Genomic DNA, 9,146 nt, shown 5'->3' with positions numbered 1-9,146 from the left:
ACAAAATTACAAACATTGGTAACCATATTTTAGCTATTCTTGAATTTTACATACATCACTGGTGTTGGGTCACAAATTAAGTTGATTACAATTAGCAAAATACCACTCAATCTGCTGAGTATCTGACAAATCTAGCAAAGCAAGAGCATACTGCATTTACATAGACCAGTGGTCCCCAACCTTTCGAGGTTGTCGGGCGCTAGGGGGCGGCCCCCCCCCATAGCCGCATGCCCGGGGCCGGTGCTCCCCCCGCCCAGCGCCGTGTGCCCGGGGCCGGCGCTCCCCCCGCCCAGCGCCGCGCGCCCGGGGCCGGCGCTCCCCCCACCCAGCGCCGCGCGCCCGGTGCCAGGCCAGCCCTGAGCACCTGGCGGGCGCATGGAAATGTCTATATCTACACTACAGGTTTCTTGCACAAGAACAGCTGTTCTTGAGCAAAAACTTGTGGAGCCTCTACACTGCACACACGTTCTTGCACAAGTAAATTTACAGTAGAGCATTGGAACAGAGGGCTTCTTGTGCAAGAGTTATTCCTCTCCCCATGAGGAATAAGCCCCCTTGCGCAAGGCGGCAGTGTGGACGGGCAACAGGGGTTTCTTGCGCAAGAAACCCCTATGGCTAAAATGGCCATCAGAGCTTTCTTGTGCAAGAGAGTGTCCACACTGCCAAGAACACTCTTGCGCAAAAGCACATTGCAGTGTGGATGCGCTCTTGCACAAAACAGTTCTAGTGCAAGAAGCCTGCAGTGTAGACATAGCTCCAGGGTTTCTCTCCCATTCCTTCAGATCCTGCTTACATGTGCAATGTAAAATGTACAGCTTTAGAACCTCTTGCACTCTCATCTCAGCATTTATAGATTTACCCAGCATAGATTTTAGATTTATCCAGCATTGCTTGGGTCCTTAACTCAATTTTTTTAATAAAAGGGAAATGTACATGCTTTATTTAAATGATTGTATTTTTTAAAATACAGTGTTATTTTGATGCAGTTAATTTTTATTTCAGATTTTTTTTACAAGGGATTCTTAACATTTTGGTTTAATATTTTTGTAAATATTTTAATGGGAATTGCAAGTGTATTTTGTCTTCATCTGTATAAACTGTTATTATTCACTATGTTTTAATGAAAAAGATCTATAGTAATGTGGTTTCTAATAACATTTTTTTCTAGTTTTCAAACATTTTATCTCTTTTCTGTAAGGTTTATTGAGAAGCCATCCTATTCCAGTTTCATCTTATTTTTTGACTCATCTTGGTTCAGTCTTTCAACTTTCGCTCAGTTAGGCCAGTTTTGAGGACTGTATTTGATGTGGCATATCAAATTTGGTGGTTCTAGCTCTTACCATTCAGAAGGAGTTCTTGAACAGACAGACAAACTCTCTAAAATATATAGTAGATTATCTCACTTTCAAAACTTGATGAAAAAATAATTTCCTCAAAAGTATATATTTCAGGAAGATAACTCCATAATAAGGTGATATTAAAAAGAAATAATCTTTTCTCAGTCTAAAATACAATGCAAATAAAAACAGAGACATCTTGTGAACAGGTTTGCAAACAGCTTGTCACATGGAAAAATTATAATCACTTTGACGTGAACATTTTAGTTTGGTTTATTATTGAACCATAATTCTACCAAGGGGAGTTTACTCATGTGAATTATAAAGCCCAAATAGGCTGTTCTCCTCTTATAATTTACCCTTGAGGCTTGCATACAGTTTTATTTTTAAGAAGAAATGCAAAACATTGCAGCATCTAAACAGTTTTGGATAAAAACATTTCATCTTGGTTTTAACAGCATTTTAAGGGGACAAATGGTTGTTAAAGCAGGAATATTATAAGAATGATAAAATGGGCTATTATTCAGCTGTCCACAAAGTGTGTGTGTGTATTTCAATTAAAATATCAAGCATTATGACCACATTTTCAGAGTTGATGAACACCCAAAATCTACTTTGGCTTCAATAATAGATGTTCATCACCTCTGATAATCAAGCCAATATCTTTTTAAGTATTACAGTACTCAAACGTATATTTATAGAGCAATGAGAGCAAGTTGCTGTAACTATTAATTTATATTAATTTCTTCACATGTTGGGTGAACATGTGATAATCATTTTTGCTGCTGAAGATGAAAATTGTATCTTGAAAGATCAAATGAATGACAGAATTGCTGGCCCAAGCTCTTCACGCTTTGATGGTTCTCACTCCACACTCAGAAAAACCTATCAGGTAATGGATTTAACCTTTATGTCAATGAAAAGTAACAGATCAGCTTGTCAAAGATAACTTACAATAAAGTCATGTGTGTCCTCTTTCCCCTTCACTTATTTTCATAAGAATTACATCTAATTTTCTTGACCACAGCCTCACTTCGCAACATGGGAAATAGAGTTATTCAGCCAAGTAAAAGGCATTTAAAGGGTGAAATTACTGTATTACACTTCACAAAGCAAAGTAGTCTTTCTGAAAATCAGGTCCTGCTCTCATGGTAAAATGCCCATTGACTTCAATTACTTGAGATATTATTCTACCTCCAATGCCTTCTACTTCTTGATATTTACAACCACATGAGACAGATGACCCAATGAAAAGTTTTTCACCTTGCAGTCAGTATATTTTCGAATAATCAGAGAAAAAGTCAAGTCACTCAGGGTACTTTTACTCTGAAGCATGGAGGTATGATTTCCAGTGCAGCTTGGCCTCATCTCCAGATGTAGGGCTGGTGTCACGTTAATGGATTTTAAAGTGAGCAGACAGATCATTGTTGCACCCACAGGTGGTGTTTGCCCCAAATTCTGTACAAAGTGGGTGATGTGAGGTATCAAATGAAAGCTTATGTTCTACTGATTCTATGTATGCTACTCATGTACTTGTATGGATTTTGTATGTGAAGTTATGAATATGGGATCTGTTCTTGTACTGTAAATATTCTCTGTCTGGGAGAGAGAAATGGGCCTAGACTGCCTATTAAGAGGAATAGTAATAGAGATGTAGCCGTGTTAGTCTGGTCTTGCTGAAACAAAAGACAGGACTATGCAGCACTTTAAAGACTAACAAGATGGTTTATTAGGTGATGAGCTTTTGTGAGCCAGACCCACTTAGTCAGATCAAATTGTGGAAGAAAATTAGCATGACCATATATACCAAAGGGATACCATCAAAAAAAAGTGAACACATATAAAATAGACGAATCAGATTTTAGAACAGAGGGGGAGTGAGGGGGGAAGGTTAGTGTCTATGAGATAGCGATATTGGGGTGATAACTGGGGAAGCTATCTTGGTAATAAGTAAGGTAGCTAGCATGGCTTCATGGATAATGGCTTTCAGAATGGCCAATACACACCTGAGGAATGTGTCTGGAAGCCTGCAAACCAGGCAGTGCCTCATGGCTACGTGTATGTGAAACACAGATAGGTCACTAGATCATGTGACCAATTTCAATTTGGGAGACACCAGGAATATAAAAATCCCAGAGGGAGTCTCCATCTTGTCTTCAATCTTGCTCCTGATTCCAGATGCATCCTTGCTAGGGACAGAGAGCCAGGAAGGATTGCTGACCCATCCTGATATAGGATGTACACCAAAGACTTCCAAGCAGGAAGTTTGTAGCATCTCTGCTAAAAGCCTGCATCAAGAACCTGGTGATTGATATATTTAATGTATTCTCTTTAACAATCTCGCTCTCATCCTTTTCTTTCTTTTATTAATAAACCTTAGATTTTAGACTCTGAAGGATTGGTTCTGTGTGTTCTTGTGAGTAAGATCTAAAGTGTAAATTGACCTGGGATTGTGGCTGGTTCTTTGGGACTGAGAGGATCTGTTTGGAGTTGGTGAGATCAGGTTTTATAACCTCTCAACTGTGTGTAAGATCTGGGGCTGAGTGTGGGCACAGGGAAAGCTGGGGTGCCTGACGGGTTTTGCTCATGAGGCTTCCTGCTGGCCAGATTGGCAGCTGAAGTGCTCGGTGTGACTAGTTTGTGGCCTATTTTGGAAAGATATCTATTCGAGAGCTGTAAGTAGCCCTGGTTTTGAACAATTTGCCCTGAGCTGACACCCTCAGCAGTGCCCTGAACCAACCTGGTCCATCACAGCTGGGAGCACTGAATTCTGGGTAGAATATGAAGCAGTGGGAAACTGAAGATCTCAGAAATTCTGGGACTCAAAATCAAAAGCCACTATTGCTCCTCTATATTAGACAAAGATTTTTTAAAGGAAATTCTTAAATTAAATCCAAAGCAATCATTTTAGTTCTCCTTATAAATTATTTCTCTGGATTGAATAGCAGACCTGTTAATTAAGAAAATAATTTATGCAGTTTACCATTACGTGGCTCTGTCTATGACATCTGAAAAACGCTATTTTGTTTCAAATTGTAACAAACTGAGTTCAAACAGTAATTTTCAGACCCAAAGAAAGCAGGCATTTCCCTGCTAATTTTGAAAATACCACCTGAACTTCAGAACTACTAAATTATAAAAACAGAAATCATAAGCTCCAGCCTCTGTCTTTGAATGTGCTAATCCTAATCTCTCTCACTGTTTAATAATAGTTGAAAGTAATTATTCAGAGCAGTTAAAGATGGGGTACAATGCCCCACTACAGAATTCAAAACTGCTGTAGTTCTAACATCTTCACAACTGATTCAGATTTTTATATTCATATTTTTTCATTATTTGTCTTAGAGTTTCACTACAAGACAATCTCTCTTATCAGACATTAATTTACACCCTTCCTTTTTGTGTGTACATGTACACTAAGTGTTGCAAATATTTGCTTTAAACCAGAATCCCTGTTTGATCCCATATCTATAGCAAACTTAGCAGGATGTTGCGGAAGTATGGTTAGCAATCCAGTAAGTGGTACTATTCCTGGCTAGTCAGTTGCATGCTAAGTAGTAAATAGTAAATATGAAATGAAAAGCAAAACATGAAATACCATGGCACTGTGGTGAATCCCATAGCACTTTTTCAAGCATATGACTACTTTGGCCAAACTCCAACTTCAGTAATTACATTCTGATTTCTAAAATTCTCTGTAGGTTCAGTTGAGCACAATTATCTTCATGTCCTTTCCTAAACTTTTGGACTATGTCCCAAAGTTGTTTAACTGATACTTATGTACACAAGTTATTGCAACACACCCTGAAAATTCTTCCAAAGGAAAAACTGTATTATTTATATTTTTAAAAAACCCACTAAGATGATTATTAGAGATAGGTCTTTGACACAAACTTGATCTGGCTCTGAACTTTTCCAAAGTCTGGGTTGCACAAATCTATGGTTTGTAAACAGGGTAGATTTGAAGTTTGGGATCCAGAGATTTTATTCATGACTACCTACAATTATTATTGTAACAATATGAAACTGGACAATCCCTTCATTTATATGATACCAGTTTACAAAGTGACCAGCTCAGAATTCGGACTTCAAGCTTCAGAGCAGAAGATGGGCTGTGAGAAATCCACAAAGGAGCAGCTGAAACAAGAGGAAACAGAATTTTTTTTTTTTTTTTTTTTTTAAAGATTCAGGGGGTAGCCGCGTTAGTCTGTACAGGATAAACTTAAAAAACAACAAATGGTCTGGTAGCACTTTATAGACTAACAAAACATGTAGATGGGATCATGAGCTTTCGTGGGCACAGCCCACTTCTTCAGATGACCAGAGTTTTTAAGGTTTTTTTAAAATTATTTCTCTATCAAATTCCATTTTAAAACTATTTTATACAAGATATTTTTCTTGCAAAATCAAATATAATGTTTTAAGATGATGTGACTTAACAGCAAATAAAGTTTAAAATTATGGCAAATTTGCCTTTAAAAATATGTTTACATTTATGTATCATCTGCATCTTTTACAAGCGAACTTTAGCTGCATGTTCAGCTCACATTTTGGTGGGCTCTGAGACACAGGATGTGTCTATGCGGTAAATCATAGGGTATAATTGCAACTCATGTAGCCATATCTGAGCTAGCTTTAATCTAGTTATGTTGGTCACCAAAGAAAGTCGCTGCAGCATGCACTTCAGCATGGACCAGCTGCCCAAATAATTAGCCATAATCCTGAATGGGCTTGTATAGTCTGCACTGCATTTCATGCTGCTTCAGCTTCATTAGTTCGGTACCCAAGCTAGCTAGATTAGCGTTAGCTTGGGTTTGTGTACACAAACTGTAATCATACCCTCTGATTATAGTTCTAAGCCAGTGATTCTTAAATTGTGGTCCATGGCCACCTTGCAAGTGAGCCGTGGCTCAAGCTCTGCCCCTCATCTTCTCCCAGCAGTGGGAAGCCTGTATTGGTGCTCCAGCCTCATGCCCCCCATGCCTGTGAGCTTAGTGCATCAGCATCAGCTTCCTGCTGAGGGAGGAAGGGGGAGAAAGCCCCAGCCCCAGCCTCACCACTAGATCTGGCTTGCAGGGGGGAGCAAGCAGCTCTGCGCACTACTGCTCTCACTCCCCCTCCCCAGCTGGGAAAAGCAGCAGTGCACAGACGTACTGCCTGGAGGCTTTCCCCAGAATCATGGCCAATGGGAGCAGCAGGAGGCCATGCCTGGGAGTGGAGGGGGAGTGCAAAACCAGGCAAATGCCCCCATTCCCCTCATGCCCTGACCCCACATCCCTGTCCCCCTCATGCACATCCCACACCCAGACTCCACTCCTCCACCCTGTTCCTGCACACACACCCCACCAGACATTCCTGCACCCTCCCTTACTCCTGTACCTTCCCTCCGGGCCCAATACCTTACCCCCAAAAGCCCACTGCTGCACCCTCCCTCTCAGCCAAACCTCTCACCCTCCTGCACCTTCATTCCTCTGCCACTCCCTGGCAGCCCCTTCCCACACACTGAATCCCTCATTTTTGTCCTCACCCCAAAGCCTGGGGGGGGGTCACAAAATCTATTAACCCCTCGGACTCCCAAAGAGTTAATCTGCCCTATGGGAAGCCCTGAACCTTAGTCCTCCCTGTCCCTTATCCCTGGTGTGGCTGGAGTGTCAGGGGAGTGAGGTATCTCAGTCGGAGGCCACATCAGTGAGGATTGTAGAGTTGTTTGGGAGGGGGAGTTGTCTCATTTGTGTGGCCCACGACTGATTTTTCCGTGGATCAGTGGCCCCGACCCAAAAAAGTACCCCACCCCTGACTTAAAGACAAAGTTGAAACCTTTTATTTTAGTCATAACTGAATATTCCACTTCATTTAAAACAAAGTTTGCTGAACTAACATGGAAAAGTTAAAGTGCTTAATTGGCTTAATTATTTTTGATTGATTAATAATATTTCCTTTCTTACTGTTACATATTCTTCCTTACTGTCAGGGGGTACGCCCCTGTCAGGGGTTTCAGCCACCTCCTACCGGGCCTATACAGTACCCCAAAGTCCCAACGTAAAAGTTCAGGCCCCTCTATCAGGGGATATACGGTAACCAAGGTCTCCATGTAAAAGTCCAGGCCCCTCTATCAGGGCATATACGGTATTAGAGGCCTAGCCACTCTGAGAAGCCTCCCCTGGCCCGGGGTTTGCTTATCCAGGGAAGGGAAAATGGGTGCTAGGGGGACCCGGGCCCTCCCTCTCCACCGGGTCCCAGCCCAGGGCCCTTTAGGCAGGGCCTATGCCTCCTGCCGGCTCGGCGGGGGATCCGGCCGATACAGGCCGAGCCAAACGTTATATCCCTTGCCCTGGGCTGCTTCCTACCGCGCCCTGGTTCCCCCGGGCCCCTTCGCCCCGAGGCCGGACCTGCCGGGGTTGTGGGCGCGTTCCTGCCGCCCTGGGTCGGCGGCTGCTTCCTCCGTGTCAGGGTCCGGCGCGGGCGGTGACTCTGGCCCCAGCGGCTGCAGGAACACTGGCCCGGCCTGGGCTCCTCCCTCACCCTGCTGCCTCCCTGACTGCCCGGCTCCTTCTGCCTTTATACCCAGCCGCTGCTGGGAGCATGCCCAGCAGGGTCGGAGGGGCGGGGCTTCCTCCGCCAGCTGGGCCTGGGCTATCCCCTGTCCGCCCCGTCACACGTTATAGCTTTAGGAGCCTAATATGACTCATTTAGTATTTAAGGTATTTAAAGATAAACAAAGGCATTTTGTCATCATGGGTGGTTGGCTGGTGGTACACAGAAAGGTTTGCATTGAGCGGGGTGGGCCATGGGCCAGTTTGAGAACCATTCTTCTAGGCATACCTATAGTTTGAGAGGGGCCCAGCCCTTTCCTCTATGTGAAGGAATTCTTCATTCTTTTACACTTTATAGATCTTTTTGAAAATGATTGTGCCACCCTTACCTAAGATGAACAGAACTTTAGTACATGATAATCCCATTGAAATCAATGGGATAGTGTGCATAGTAAGGGCATTCATTGTGAGCAGGGCCGGACTAAGGGGTGGGTGAACCAGGCAGCTGCCCAGAGCACCAACTGATGGGGTGCGCCTGATGGCAGCTGTAAGGAGCATGCGGCGTCCCTTTTAGCTGCCATCAGGCGCCGCATACCCGGCTCCCACAGTGCCAGCCTCCTCCTCCCCCCCATCTTCCCTCCATGGCTGCGGAGCCCTGTACAGCCAGGCGCTGCTTGCCAGGCCGGGCTGGGCAGCGCATGCACCGTGTGCTCCAGGGGCAAGCCCGCGCATACACCGTGCGCCTCGGGGGCAGGCCCCTGCTCCCTGAGGGGGCGGGCCGGGTCCTGGGATGTGCACCAGTGGCCGGGCCAGGTAGCGCATGCGCCGTGCACACCCGGGGCAGGCCCACGCATGCGCTTTGCATCCCAGGGGTGGGTCCATGCTCCTTAGGGGGGCGGGCCCACTCTCCAGATGTGGGCCCGCACATGCGCCATGCGCCCGGGGGTGACGCTGCACACCCGGGCCCAGGGTGCTAAAATGGCTCGGGCCAGCCCTGATTTTAAGTAAGGGTGAGCAGTGCAATCAAGTGGTATGACAGTGAGTGATGAAAAGGCCATAGGAAACAAGCTGGAATCCGATAACAGCTCATTTCCAGACAGTCTAATGACTGTGTTTCTTTATAAAGGTGTTGAATTTTCAGAAACATTATCTAATTAATTGGTGATGCTAGCCGAGTTTCGTTAAAACACATTGCAATTTTAACTCCAACAAATTAATTTATTCATGACTAAAAGATTTACCTGGTGTTGCTCAGGCCCTTAACTTAAAAAATGTT

Source organism: Pelodiscus sinensis, chromosome 5 (assembly GCF_052426305.1).
Source record: "Pelodiscus sinensis isolate ZL-2025 chromosome 5, ASM5242630v1, whole genome shotgun sequence".
NCBI lineage: Eukaryota > Metazoa > Chordata > Testudines > Trionychidae > Pelodiscus > Pelodiscus sinensis.
The sequence above is the reverse complement of the archived record's forward strand: the minus strand, read 5'-3'. Positions refer to the sequence as shown.